The sequence below is a fragment of the Pseudophryne corroboree genome, unplaced genomic scaffold (assembly GCF_028390025.1).
Source record: "Pseudophryne corroboree isolate aPseCor3 unplaced genomic scaffold, aPseCor3.hap2 scaffold_1611, whole genome shotgun sequence".
Taxonomy (NCBI): domain Eukaryota; kingdom Metazoa; phylum Chordata; class Amphibia; order Anura; family Myobatrachidae; genus Pseudophryne; species Pseudophryne corroboree.
The window spans coordinates 42,298-57,551 of record NW_026968245.1 but is presented as its reverse complement, the minus strand read 5'-3'; the positions used below and the strand labels follow the sequence as shown (position 1 = coordinate 57,551).

At 32.4% G+C, this 15,254-nt stretch overlaps 9 non-coding genes across 9 annotated transcripts; all 9 read right to left on the bottom strand.

Moving 5' to 3' along the window:
- Positions 1-525: 525 nt before the first annotated feature.
- On the bottom strand, positions 526-597 carry TRNAP-CGG (transfer RNA proline (anticodon CGG)). The gene has a single exon. It is a non-coding gene; the product is annotated as a tRNA-Pro (tRNA).
- Positions 598-2,310: 1,713 nt separating this feature from the next.
- Positions 2,311-2,382, bottom strand: TRNAP-CGG (transfer RNA proline (anticodon CGG)). The gene has a single exon. It is a non-coding gene; the product is annotated as a tRNA-Pro (tRNA).
- A 1,701-nt stretch (positions 2,383-4,083) lies between these two features.
- Positions 4,084-4,155, bottom strand: TRNAP-CGG (transfer RNA proline (anticodon CGG)). The gene has a single exon. It is a non-coding gene; the product is annotated as a tRNA-Pro (tRNA).
- Positions 4,156-5,859: 1,704 nt separating this feature from the next.
- TRNAP-CGG (transfer RNA proline (anticodon CGG)) lies at positions 5,860-5,931 on the bottom strand. Its single transcript has one exon. It is a non-coding gene; the product is annotated as a tRNA-Pro (tRNA).
- Positions 5,932-7,636: 1,705 nt separating this feature from the next.
- Positions 7,637-7,708, bottom strand: TRNAP-CGG (transfer RNA proline (anticodon CGG)). The gene has a single exon. It is a non-coding gene; the product is annotated as a tRNA-Pro (tRNA).
- A 1,892-nt stretch (positions 7,709-9,600) lies between these two features.
- Positions 9,601-9,672, bottom strand: TRNAP-CGG (transfer RNA proline (anticodon CGG)). The gene has a single exon. It is a non-coding gene; the product is annotated as a tRNA-Pro (tRNA).
- A 1,714-nt stretch (positions 9,673-11,386) lies between these two features.
- On the bottom strand, positions 11,387-11,458 carry TRNAP-CGG (transfer RNA proline (anticodon CGG)). The gene has a single exon. It is a non-coding gene; the product is annotated as a tRNA-Pro (tRNA).
- Positions 11,459-13,352: 1,894 nt separating this feature from the next.
- Positions 13,353-13,424, bottom strand: TRNAP-CGG (transfer RNA proline (anticodon CGG)). The gene has a single exon. It is a non-coding gene; the product is annotated as a tRNA-Pro (tRNA).
- Positions 13,425-14,176: 752 nt separating this feature from the next.
- On the bottom strand, positions 14,177-14,248 carry TRNAP-CGG (transfer RNA proline (anticodon CGG)). Its single transcript has one exon. It is a non-coding gene; the product is annotated as a tRNA-Pro (tRNA).
- Between the last annotated feature and the right edge of the window lie 1,006 nt (positions 14,249-15,254).

Here is a 15,254-nt window from a genome sequence, read left to right as displayed (position 1 = left end):
CAATAGAGTTTGGAGTTTTTTTGATAGTTGGAACCTAAGACTTGTCACATACTGTGTGCACCTCAAGCATGCAGACCCAGAAGAAAGACAAAATAAACACCTGCAATTTATTGTTGATCTTTTTGTTAGTCATAATGATACTATTCTTTTAAGCCACTCAGGGTTATTTAAAAAAAAGAAAGGTAAGAGAAAAACCTGTAATTTCATTTTGACAGTTTTTTGTTTGTCAAAATTAGACTTTTAAGCCACTCAAGGTTACTTAGACAAAATGGAATCTATAGTTTACCCAATATACCACCAAATGGTTGACATTTTACTAAGTATGCATAAGTATATTTAAAAGATGGGCTCATCCGGAATTTGTTTCGGGGATCTCTCGCACCCTAAGCAAGAATCAACTGTGCATGTCTATTTTATGTATATTAATGAAATTGTAAGTAAAACTGTTTGTATACATTAGTGAGTATTTTAAAATGCTATTAAATACTATCAGATATTAAGGACTTTAAAAGTACATGAAGAGATGGGCTCGTCCGGGATTTGAACCCGGGACCTCTCGCACCCGAAGCGAGAATCATACCCCTAGACCAACGAGCCATCTGTCTAAAGTTTTCTCATTCAGATTTTACCATTTTAAAGCAAAACTCAAATTATTTAATAAAAAAATGCAATAAGCTGGAAAAAAGATGTTACATTTTAAAAATACCATAACATTTTAAAATAATTGTTTGTAGCATAGCTAAAATGTTTCCTTAAGGTCAATTTTTGGTCCAAGTATGCATATTTGGAAATTTCAGTGCCAAGATTTATGGGTTCCTATAGAGTTTTAACTTTTCTAATAGCTGGAACCTAAGACTTGTTTCATACTGTGTGCAACTTAAGCATACAGACCAAGAAGAAATAAAAAAACAAAAACCTGCAATTAATTGTTGACCTTTTTGTTTGTCAAAAAGAGACTATTCTTTTAAGCCACTCATTGTTTCTTAGAAAAAAGCAAGGTAAGAGAAAAACCTGGAATTTTTATTTTGACTGTTTTTTATTTGTCAAAATGAGACTTCTTTGAAGCCACTCAAAGTTACTTAGACAAAATGGAATCTACAGTTTACCCAATATACCACCAAATGGTTGACAGTTTACTAAATATGCATAAGTATATACTTTTTTTTATGGATTGGCAAAAGAAAAATTCACTTGATGCTTTTGACTCAGGCAATTGACATCAATCAGATAATGGAACCATGGTATTTAAAAGAACCTGAGAAGATGGGCTCGTCTGCGATTTAATCCCAGGACCTCTCGCACCCTAAGCGAGAATCCTACCCCTATACCAACGAGCCTACTGTTCATGTATTTTCATGTATACTAATGAAATTGGAAGTGAAACTGTTGGAATACATTAGTATTTTAAAATACTATCAGATAATTGAACTAAGCACTTTTAAAGAACCTGAGAAAACAGGCTCATCCAGGATATGAACCTGGGACCTTTTGCACCCGAAGCAAGAATCATACACCCTGACCAACAAGCCACTAGCCAAATAATTTCTTATTCAGTTTTTAACATTTTTAAAGTAAAACTCTAATTATTTAAGAAAAAATGCAAATAACTGGAGAAAACACACAATTTCATTTAATGAAGATGAAACATTTTAAAAATAACATAACAACTTAAAACAAAAAATGTGTATGTAGCATTGCAAAAATAATAACTTAAGGTTACTTGTTATCCAAGTATGTATATTAGAAATGTGCAGTGCCAATATTTAGAGGTCCCAATAGAGTTTGGACTTTTTTTGATAGTTGGAACCTAAGACTTGTCACATACTGTGTGCAACTCAAGCATGCAGACCCAGAAGAAAGACAAAATAAACACCTGCAATTTATTGTTGATCTTTTTGTTAGTCATAATGATACTATTCTTTTAAGCCACTCAGGGTTATTTAGAAAAAAGAAAGGTAAGAGAAAAACCTGTAATTTCATTTTGACAGTTTTTTGTTTGTCAAAATTAGACTTTTAAGCCACTCAAGGTTACTTAGACAAAATGGAATCTATAGTTTACCCAATATACCACCAAATGGTTGACATTTTACTAAGTATGCATAAGTATATACCTTTAAAAGATGGGGTCATCCGGGATTTGTACCGGGGATCTCTCGCACCCTAAGCAAGAATCAACGAGCCCACTGTGCATGTCTTTTTTATGTATATTAATGAAATTGTAAGTAAAACTGTTTGTATACATTAGTGAGTATTTGTATACATTAGTGAGTATTTTAAAATGCTATTAAATACTATGAGATATGAAGAGATGGGCTCGTCTGGGATTTGAACCCGGGACCTCTCGCACCCGAAGCGAGAATCATACCCCTAGACCAACGAGCCATCTGCCTAAGGTCTTCTCATTCAGATTTTACCATTTTTAAAGTAAAACTCAAATTATTTAATAAAAAAATGCAATAAGCTGGAAAAAAAGATGTTACATTTTAAAAATACCATAACTATTTAAAAAAATTATTTGTAGCATAGCTAAAATGTTTCCTTAAGGTCAATTTTTGGTCCAAGTATGCATATTTGGAAATTTCAGTGCCAAGATTTATGGGTTCCTATAGAGTTTTAACTTTTCTAATAGCTGGAACCTAAGACTTGTCTCATACTGTGTGCAACTTAAGCATAAAGACCAAGAAGAAAGAAAAAAAACAAAAACCTGCAATTGTTGACCTTTTTGTTTGTCAAAAAGAGACTATTCTTTTAAGCCACTCATTGTTTCTTAGAAAAAAGCAAGGTAAGAGAAAAACCTGTAATTTCATTTTGACTGTTTTTTATTTGTCAAAATGAGACTTCTTTGAAGCCACTCAAAGTTACTTAGACAAAATGGAATCTACAGTTTACCCAATATACCACCAAATGGTTGACAGTTTACTAAATATGCATAAGTATATACTTTTTTTATGGATTGGCAAAAGAAAAATTCACTTGATGCTTTTGACTCAGGCAATTGACATCAATCAGATAATGGAACCATGGTATTTAAAAGAACCTGAGAAGATGGGCTCGTCTGCGATTTAATCCCAGGACCTCTCGCACCCTAAGCGAGAATCATACCCCTATAACAACGAGCCTACTGTTCATGTATTTTCATGTATACTAATGAAATTGGAAGTGAAACTGTTGGAATACATTAGTATTTTAAAATACTATCAGATAATTGAACTAAGCACTTTTAAAGAACCTGAGAAAACAGGCTCATCCAGGATATGAACCTGGGACCTTTTGCACCCGAAGCAAGAATCATACACCCTGACCAACAAGCCACTAGCCAAATTATTTCTTATTCAGTTTTTAACATTTTTAAAGTAAAACTCTAATTATTTAAGAAAAAATGCAAATAACTGGAGAAAACACACAATTTCATTTAATGAAGATGAAACATTTTAAAAATAACATAACAACTTAAAACAAAAAATGTGTATGTAGCATTGCAAAAATAATAACTTAAGGTTACTTGTTATCCAAGTATGTATATTAGAAATGTGCAGTGCCAATATTTAGAGGTCCCAATAGAGTTTGGACTTTTTTTGATAGTTGGAACCTAAGACTTGTCACATACTGTGTGCAACTCAAGCATGCAGACCCAGAAGAAAGACAAAATAAACACCTGCAATTTATTGTTGATCTTTTTGTTAGTCATAATGATACTATTCTTTTAAGCCACTCAGGGTTATTTAGAAAAAAGAAAGGTAAGAGAAAAACCTGTAATTTCATTTTGACAGTTTTTTGTTTGTCAAAATTAGACTTTTAAGCCACTCAAGGTTACTTAGACAAAATGGAATCTATAGTTTACCTAATATACCACCAAATGGTTGACATTTTACTAAGTATGCATAAGTATATACCTTTAAAAGATGGGCTCGTCCGGGATTTGTACCGGGGATCTCTCGCACCCTAAGCAAGAATCAACGAGCCCACTGTGCATGTCTTTTTTATGTATATTAATGAAATTGTAAGTAAAACTGTTTGTATACATTAGTGAGTATTTTAAAATGCTATTAAATACTATCAGATATTAAAAGTACATGAAGAGATGGGCTCGTCCGGGATTTGAACCCGGGACCTCTCGCACCCGAAGCGAGAATCATACCCCTAGACCAACGAGCCATCTGCCTAAGGTATTCTCATTCAGATTTTACCATTTTTAAAGTAAAACTCAAATTATTTAATAAAAAAATGCAATAAGCTGGAAAAAAAGATGTTACATTTTAAAAATACCATAACTGTTTAAAAAAATTATTTATAGCATAGCTAAAATGTTTCCTTAAGGTCAATTTTTGGTCCAAGTATGCATATTTGGAAATTTCAGTGCCAAGATTTATGGGTTCCTATAGAGTTTTAACTTTTCTAATAGCTGGAAATAAAGACTTGTCTCATACTGTGTGCAACTTAAGCATACAGACCAAGAAGAAAGAAAAAAACAAAAACCTGCAATTAATTGTTGACCTTTTTGTTTGTCAAAAAGAGACTATTCTTTTAAGCCACTCATTGTTTCTTAGAAAAAAGCAAGGTAAGAGAAAAACCAGTAATTTCATTTTGACTGTTTTTTATTTGTCAAAATGAGACTTCTTTGAAGCCACTCAAAGTTACTTAGACAAAATGGAATCTACAGTTTACCCAATATACCACCAAATGGTTGACAGTTTACTAAATATGCATAAGTATATACTTTTTTTATGGATTGGCAAAAGAAAAATTCACTTGATGCTTTTGACTCAGGCAATTGACATCAATCAGATAATGGAACCATGGTATTTAAAAGAACCTGAGAAGATGGGCTCGTCTGCGATTTAATCCCAGGACCTCTCGCACCCTAAGCGAGAATCATACCCCTATACCAACGAGCCTACTGTTCATGTATTTTCATGTATACTAATGAAATTGGAAGTGAAACTGTTGGAATACATTAGTATTTTAAAATACTATCAGATAATTGAACTAAGCACTTTTAAAGAACCTGAGAAAACAGGCTCATCCAGGATATGAACCTGGGACCTTTTGCACCCGAAGCAAGAATCATACACCCTGACCAACAAGCCACTAGCCAAATAATTTCTTATTCAGTTTTTAACATTTTTAAAGTAAAACTCTAATTATTTAAGAAAAAATGCAAATAACTGGAGAAAACACACAATTTCATTTAATGAAGATGAAACATTTTAAAAATAACATAACAACTTAAAACAAAAAATGTGTATGTAGCATTGCAAAAATAATAACTTAAGGTTACTTGTTATCCAAGTATGTATATTAGAAATGTGCAGTGCCAATATTTAGAGGTCCCAATAGAATTTGGACTTTTTTTGATAGTTGGAACCTAAGACTTGTCACATACTGTGTGCAACTCAAGCATGCAGACCCAGAAGAAAGACAAAATAAACACCTGCAATTTATTGTTGATCTTTTTGTTAGTCATAATGATACTATTCTTTTAAGCCACTCAGGGTTATTTAGAAAAAAGAAAGGTAAGAGAAAAACCTGTAATTTCATTTTGACAGTTTTTTGTTTGTCAAAATTAGACTTTTAAGCCACTCAAGGTTACTTAGACAAAATGGAATCTATAGTTTACCTAATATACCACCAAATGGTTGACATTTTACTAAGTATGCATAAGTATATACCTTTAAAAGATGGGCTCGTCCGGGATTTGTACCGGGGATCTCTCGCACCCTAAGCAAGAATCAACGAGCCCACTGTGCATGTCTTTTTTATGTATATTAATGAAATTGTAAGTAAAACTGTTTGTATACATTAGTGAGTATTTTAAAATGCTATTAAATACTATCAGATATTAAAAGTACATGAAGAGATGGGCTCGTCCGGGATTTGAACCCGGGACCTCTCGCACCCGAAGCGAGAATCATACCCCTAGACCAACGAGCCATCTGCCTAAGGTCTTCTCATTCAGATTTTACCATTTTTAAAGTAAAACTCAAATTATTTAATAAAAAAATGCAATAAGCTGGAAAAAAAGATGTTACATTTTAAAAATACCATAACTGTTTAAAAAAATTATTTATAGCATAGCTAAAATGTTTCCTTAAGGTCAATTTTTGGTCCAAGTATGCATATTTGGAAATTTCAGTGCCAAGATTTATGGGTTCCTATAGAGTTTTAACTTTTCTAATAGCTGGAAATAAAGACTTGTCTCATACTGTGTGCAACTTAAGCATACAGACCAAGAAGAAAGAAAAAAACAAAAACCTGCAATTAATTGTTGACCTTTTTGTTTGTCAAAAAGAGACTATTCTTTTAAGACACTCATTGTTTCTTAGAAAAAAGCAAGGTAAGAGAAAAACCTGTAATTTCATTTTGACTGTTTTTTATTTGTCAAAATGAGACTTCTTTGAAGCCACTCAAAGTTACTTAGACAAAATGGAATCTACAGTTTACCCAATATACCACCAAATGGTTGACAGTTTACTAAATATGCATAAGTATATACTTTTTTTTATGGATTGGCAAAAGAAAAATTCACTTGATGCTTTTGACTCAGGCAATAGACATCAATCAGATAATGGAACCATGGTATTTAAAAGAACCTGAGAAGATGGGCTCGTCTGCGATTTAATCCCAGTACCTCTCGCACCCTAAGCGAGAATCATACCCCTATACCAACGAGCCTACTGTTCATGTATTTTCATGTATACTAATGAAATTGGAAGTGAAACTGTTGGAATACAGTAGTATTTTAAAATACTATCAGATAATTGAACTAAGCACTTTTAAAGAACCTGAGAAAACAGGCTCATCCAGGATATGAACCTGGGACCTTTTGCACCCGAAGCAAGAATCATACACCCTGACCAACAAGCCACTAGCCGAATAATTTCTTATACAGTTTTTAACATTTTTAAAGTAAAACTCTAATTATTTAAGAAAAAATGCAAATAACTGGAGAAAACACACAATTTCATTTAATGAAGATGAAACATTTTAAAAATAACATAACAACTTAAAACAAAAATGTGTATGTAGCATTGCAAAAATAATAACTTAAGGTTACTTGTTATCCAAGTATGTATATTAGAAATGTGCAGTGCCAATATTTAGAGGTCCCAATAGAGTTTGGAGTTTTTTTGATAGTTGGAACCTAAGACTTGTCACATACTGTGTGCAACTCAAGCATGCAGACCCAGAAGAAAGACAAAATAAACACCTGCAATTTATTGTTGATCTTTTTGTTAGTCATAATGATACTATTCTTTTAAGCCACTCAGGGTTATTTAGAAAAAAGAAAGGTAAGAGAAAAACCTGTAATTTCATTTTGACAGTTTTTTGTTTGTCAAAATTAGACTTTTAAGCCACTCAAGGTTACTTAGACAAAATGGAATCTATAGTTTGCCTAATATACCACCAAATGGTTGACATTTTACTAAGTATGCATAAGTATATACCTTTAAAAGATGGGCTCATCCGGAATTTGTTTCGGGGATCTCTCGCACCCTAAGCAAGAATCAACTGTGCATGTCTTTTTTATGTATATTAATGAAATTGTAAGTAAAACTTTTTGTATACATTAGTGAGTATTTTAAAATGCTATTAAATACTATCAGATATTAAGGACTTTAAAAGTACATGAAGAGATGGGCTCGTCCAGGATTTGAACCCGGGACCTCTCGCACCCGAAGCGAGAATCATACCCCTAGACCAACGAGCCATCTGCCTAAGGTCTTCTCATTCAGATTTTACCATTTTTAAAGTAAAACTCAAATTATTTAATAAAAAAATGCAATAAGCTGGAAAAAAGATGTTACATTTTAAAAATACCATAACTATTAAAAAAAATTATTTGTAGCATAGCTAAAATGTTTCCTTAAGGTCAATTTTTGGTCCAAGTATGCATATTTGGAAATTTCAGTGCCAAGATTTATGGGTTCCTATAGAGTTTTAACTTTTCTAATAGCTGGAACCTAAGACTTGTCTCATACTGTGTGCAATTTAAGCATACAGACCAAGAAGAAAGAAAAAAACAAAAACCTGCAATTAATTGTTGACCTTTTTGTTTGTCAAAAAGAGACTATTCTTTTAAGCCACTCATTGTTTCTTAGAAAAAAGCAAGGTAAGAGAAAAACCTGTAATTTCATTTTGACTGTTTTTTATTTGTCAAAATGAGACTTCTTTGAAGCCACTCAAAGTTACTTAGACAAAATGGAATCTACAGTTTACCCAATATACCACCAAATGGTTGACAGTTTACTAAATATGCATAAGTATATACTTTTTTTATGGATTGGCAAAAGAAAAATTCACTTGATGCTTTTGACTCAGGCAATTGACATCAATCAGATAATGGAACCATGGTATTTAAAAGAACCTGAGAAGATGGGCTCATCTGCGATTTAATCCCAGTACCTCTCGCACCCTAAGCGAGAATCATACCCCTATACCAACGAGCCTACTGTTCATGTATTTTCATGTATACTAATGAAATTGGAAGTGAAACTGTTGGAATACATTAGTATTTTAAAATACTATCAGATAATTGAACTAAGCACTTTTAAAGAACCTGAGAAAACAGGCTCATCCAGGATATGAACCTGGGACCTTTTGCACCCAAAGCAAGAATTATACACCTTGACCAACAAGCCACTAACCAAATAATTTCTTATTCAGTTTTTAACATTTTTAAAGTAAAACTCTAATTATTTAAGAAAAAATGCAAATAACTGGAGAAAACACACAATTTCATTTAATGAAGATGAAACATTTTAAAAATAACATAACAACTTAAAACAAAAAATGTGTATGTAGTATTGCAAAAATAATAACTTAAGGTTACTTGTTATCCAAGTATGTATATTAGAAATGTGCAGTGCCAATATTTAGAGGTCCCAATAGAGTTTGGAGTTTTTTTGATAGTTGGAACCTAAGACTTGTCACATACTGTGTGCACCTCAAGCATGCAGACCCAGAAGAAAGACAAAATAAACACCTGCAATTTATTGTTGATCTTTTTGTTAGTCATAATGATACTATTCTTTTAAGCCACTCAGGGTTATTTAAAAAAAAGAAAGGTAAGAGAAAAACCTGTAATTTCATTTTGACAGTTTTTTGTTTGTCAAAATTAGACTTTTAAGCCACTCAAGGTTACTTAGACAAAATGGAATCTATAGTTTACCCAATATACCACCAAATGGTTGACATTTTACTAAGTATGCATAAGTATATACCTTTAAAAGATGGGCTCATCCGGAATTTGTTTCGGGGATCTCTCGCACCCTAAGCAAGAATCAACTGTGCATGTCTATTTTATGTATATTAATGAAATTGTAAGTAAAACTGTTTGTATACATTAGTGAGTATTTTAAAATGCTATTAAATACTATCAGATATTAAGGACTTTAAAAGTACATGAAGAGATGGGCTCGTCCGGGATTTGAACCGGGGATCTCTCGCACCCTAAGCAAGAATCAACGAGCCCACTGTGCATGTCTTTTTTATGTATATTAATGAAATTGTAAGTAAAACTGTTTGTATACATTAGTGAGTATTTGTATACATTAGTGAGTATTTTAAAATGCTATTAAATACTATCAGATATGAAGAGATGGGCTCGTCCGGGATTTGAACCCGGGACCTCTCGCACCCGAAGCGAGAATCATACCCCTAGACCAACGAGCCATCTGTCTAAAGTTTTCTCATTCAGATTTTACCATTTTAAAGCAAAACTCAAATTATTTAATAAAAAAAATGCAATAAGCTGGAAAAAAGATGTTACATTTTAAAAATACCATAACATTTTAAAAAAATTATTTGTAGCATAGCTAAAATGTTTCCTTAAGGTCAATTTTTGGTCCAAGTATGCATATTTGGAAATTTCAGTGCCAAGATTTATGGGTTCCTATAGAGTTTTAACTTTTCTAATAGCTGGAACCTAAGACTTGTTTCATACTGTGTGCAACTTAAGCATACAGACCAAGAAGAAATAAAAAAACAAAAACCTGCAATTAATTGTTGACCTTTTTGTTTGTCAAAAAGAGACTATTCTTTTAAGCCACTCATTGTTTCTTAGAAAAAAGCAAGGTAAGAGAAAAACCTGGAATTTTTATTTTGACTGTTTTTTATTTGTCAAAATGAGACTTCTTTGAAGCCACTCAAAGTTACTTAGACAAAATGGAATCTACAGTTTACCCAATATACCACCAAATGGTTGACAGTTTACTAAATATGCATAAGTATATACTTTTTTTTATGGATTGGCAAAAGAAAAATTCACTTGATGCTTTTGACTCAGGCAATTGACATCAATCAGATAATGGAACCATGGTATTTAAAAGAACCTGAGAAGATGGGCTCGTCTGCGATTTAATCCCAGAACCTCTCGCACCCTAAGCGAGAATCCTACCCCTTTACCAACGAGCCTACTGTTCATGTATTTTCATGTATACTAATGAAATTGGAAGTGAAACTGTTGGAATACATTAGTATTTTAAAATACTATCAGATAATTGAACTAAGCACTTTTAAAGAACCTGAGAAAACAGGCTCATCCAGGATATGAACCTGGGACCTTTTGCACCCGAAGCAAGAATCATACACCCTGACCAACAAGCCACTAGCCAAATAATTTCTTATTCAGTTTTTAACATTTTTAAAGTAAAACTCTAATTATTTAAGAAAAAATGCAAATAACTGGAGAAAACACACAAATTCATTTAATGAAGATGAAACATTTTAAAAATAACATAACAACTTAAAACAAAAAATGTGTATGTAGCATTGCAAAAATAATAACTTAAGGTTACTTGTTATCCAAGTATGTATATTAGAAATGTGCAGTGCCAATATTTAGAGGTCCCAATATAGTTTGGACTTTTTTTGATAGTTGGAACCTAAGACTTGTTACATACTGTGTGCAACTCAAGCATGCAGACCCAGAAGAAAGACAAAATAAACACCTGCAATTTATTGTTGATCTTTTTGTTAGTCATAATTATACTATTCTTTTAAGCCACTCAGGGTTATTTAGAAAAAAGAAAGGTAAGAGAAAAACCTGTAATTTCATTTTGACAGTTTTTTGTTTGTCAAAATTAGACTTTTAAGCCACTCAAGGTTACTTAGACAAAATGGAATCTATAGTTTACCCAATATACCACCAAATGGTTGACATTTTACTAAGTATGCATAAGTATATACCTTTTAAAGATGGGGTCATCCGGGATTTGTACCGGGGATCTCTCGCACCCTAAGCAAGAATCAACGAGCCCACTGTGCATGTCTTTTTTATGTATATTAATGAAATTGTAAGTAAAACTGTTTGTATACATTAGTAAGTATTTGTATACATTAGTGAGTATTTTAAAATGCTATTAAATACTATCAGATATGAAGAGATGGGCTCGTCCGGGATTTGAACCCGGGACCTCTCGCACCCGAAGCGAGAATCATACCCCTAGACCAACGAGCCATCTGCCTAAGGTCTTCTCATTCAGATTTTACCATTTTTAAAGTAAAACTCAAATTATTTAATAAAAAAATGCAATAAGCTGGAAACAAAGATGTTACATTTTAAAAATACCATAACTATTTAAAAAAATTATTTGTAGCATAGCTAAAATGTTTCCTTAAGGTCAATTTTTGGTCCAAGTATGCATATTTGGAAATTTCAGTGCCAAGATTTATGGGTTCCTATAGAGTTTTAACTTTTCTAATAGCTGGAACCTAAGACTTGTCTCATACTGTGTGCAACTTAAGCATACAGACCAAGAAGAAAGAAAAAAACAAAAACCTGCAATTAATTGTTGACTTTTTTGTTTGTCAAAAAGAGACTATTCTTTTAAGCCACTCATTGTTTCTTAGAAAAAAGCAAGGTAAGAGAAAAACCTGTAATTTCATTTTGACTGTTTTTTATTTGTCAAAATTAGACTTCTTTGAAGCCACTCAAAGTTACTTAGACAAAATGGAATCTACAGTTTACCCAATATACCACCAAATGGTTGACAGTTTACTAAATATGCATAAGTATATACTTTTTTTTATGGATTGGCAAAAGAAAAATTCACTTGATGCTTTTGACTCAGGCAATTGACATCAATCAGATAATGGAACCATGGTATTTAAAAGAACCTGAGAAGATGGGCTCGTCTGTGATTTAATCCCAGGACCTCTCGCACCCTAAGCGAGAATCATACCCCTATACCAACGAGCCTACTGTTCATGTATTTTCATGTATACTAATGAAATTGGAAGTGAAACTGTTGGAATACATTAGTATTTTAAAATACTATCAGATAATTGAACTAAGCACTTTTAAAGAACCTGAGAAAACAGGCTCATCCAGGATATGAACCTGGGACCTTTTGCACCCAAAGCAAGAATTATACACCTTGACCAACAAGCCACTAACCAAATAATTTCTTATTCAGTTTTTAACATTTTTAAAGTAAAACTCTAATTATTTAAGAAAAAATGCAAATAACTGGAGAAAACACACAATTTCATTTAATGAAGATGAAACATTTTAAAAATAACATAACAACTTAAAACAAAAAATGTGTATGTAGTATTGCAAAAATAATAACTTAAGGTTACTTGTTATCCAAGTATGTATATTAGAAATGTGCAGTGCCAATATTTAGAGGTCCCAATAGAGTTTGGAGTTTTTTTGATAGTTGGAACCTAAGACTTGTCACATACTGTGTGCACCTCAAGCATGCAGACCCAGAAGAAAGACAAAATAAACACCTGCAATTTATTGTTGATCTTTTTGTTAGTCATAATGATACTATTCTTTTAAGCCACTCAGGGTTATTTAAAAAAAAGAAAGGTAAGAGAAAAACCTGTAATTTCATTTTGACAGTTTTTTGTTTGTCAAAATTAGACTTTTAAGCCACTCAAGGTTACTTAGACAAAATGGAATCTATAGTTTACCCAATATACCACCAAATGGTTGACATTTTACTAAGTATGCATAAGTATATACCTTTAAAAGATGGGCTCATCCGGAATTTGTTTCGGGGATCTCTCGCACCCTAAGCAAGAATCAACTGTGCATGTCTATTTTATGTATATTAATGAAATTGTAAGTAAAACTGTTTGTATACATTAGTGAGTATTTTAAAATGCTATTAAATACTATCAGATATTAAGGACTTTAAAAGTACATGAAGAGATGGGCTCGTCCGGGATTTGAACCGGGGATCTCTCGCACCCTAAGCAAGAATCAACGAGCCCACTGTGCATGTCTTTTTTATGTATATTAATGAAATTGTAAGTAAAACTGTTTGTATACATTAGTGAGTATTTGTATACATTAGTGAGTATTTTAAAATGCTATTAAATACTATCAGATATGAAGAGATGGGCTCGTCCGGGATTTGAACCCGGGACCTCTCGCACCCGAAGCGAGAATCATACCCCTAGACCAACGAGCCATCTGTCTAAAGTTTTCTCATTCAGATTTTACCATTTTAAAGCAAAACTCAAATTATTTAATAAAAAAAATGCAATAAGCTGGAAAAAAGATGTTACATTTTAAAAATACCATAACATTTTAAAAAAATTATTTGTAGCATAGCTAAAATGTTTCCTTAAGGTCAATTTTTGGTCCAAGTATGCATATTTGGAAATTTCAGTGCCAAGATTTATGGGTTCCTATAGAGTTTTAACTTTTCTAATAGCTGGAACCTAAGACTTGTCTCATACTGTGTGCAATTTAAGCATACAGACCAAGAAGAAAGAAAAAAACAAAAACCTGCAATTAATTGTTGACCTTTTTGTTTGTCAAAAAGAGACTATTCTTTTAAGCCACTCATTGTTTCTTAGAAAAAAGCAAGGTAAGAGAAAAACCTGTAATTTCATTTTGACTGTTTTTTATTTGTCAAAATGAGACTTCTTTGAAGCCACTCAAAGTTACTTAGACAAAATGGAATCTATAGTTTGCCTAATATACCACCAAATGGTTGACATTTTACTAAGTATGCATAAGTATATACCTTTAAAAGATGGGCTCATCCGGAATTTGTTTCGGGGATCTCTCGCACCCTAAGCAAGAATCAACTGTGCATGTCTTTTTTATGTATATTAATGAAATTGTAAGTAAAACTTTTTGTATACATTAGTGAGTATTTTAAAATGCTATTAAATACTATCAGATATTAAGGACTTTAAAAGTACATGAAGAGATGGGCTCGTCCGGGATTTGAACCCGGGACCTCTCGCACCCGAAGCGAGAATCATACCCCTAGACCAACGAGCCATCTGCCTAAGGTCTTCTCATTCAGATTTTACCATTTTTAAAGTAAAACTCAAATTATTTAATAAAAAAATGCAATAAGCTGGAAAAAAGATGTTACATTTTAAAAATACCATAACTATTAAAAAAAATTATTTGTAGCATAGCTAAAATGTTTCCTTAAGGTCAATTTTTGGTCCAAGTATGCATATTTGGAAATTTCAGTGCCAAGATTTATGGGTTCCTATAGAGTTTTAACTTTTCTAATAGCTGGAACCTAAGACTTGTCTCATACTGTGTGCAATTTAAGCATACAGACCAAGAAGAAAGAAAAAAACAAAAACCTGCAATTAATTGTTGACCTTTTTGTTTGTCAAAAAGAGACTATTCTTTTAAGCCACTCATTGTTTCTTAGAAAAAAGCAAGGTAAGAGAAAAACCTGTAATTTCATTTTGACTGTTTTTTATTTGTCAAAATGAGACTTCTTTGAAGCCACTCAAAGTTACTTAGACAAAATGGAATCTACAGTTTACCCAATATACCACCAAATGGTTGACAGTTTACTAAATATGCATAAGTATATACTTTTTTTATGGATTGGCAAAAGAAAAATTCACTTGATGCTTTTGACTCAGGCAATTGACATCAATCAGATAATGGAACCATGGTATTTAAAAGAACCTGAGAAGATGGGCTCATCTGCGATTTAATCCCAGTACCTCTCGCACCCTAAGCGAGAATCATACCCCTATACCAACGAGCCTACTGTTCATGTATTTTCATGTATACTAATGAAATTGGAAGTGAAACTGTTGGAATACATTAGTATTTTAAAATACTATCAGATAATTGAACTAAGCACTTTTAAAGAACCTGAGAAAACAGGCTCATCCAGGATATGAACCTGGGACCTTTTGCACCCAAAGCAAGAATTATACACCTTGACCAACAAGCCACTAACCAAATAATTTCTTATTCAGTTTTTAACATTTTTAAAGTAAAACTCTAATTATTTAAGAAAAAATGCAAA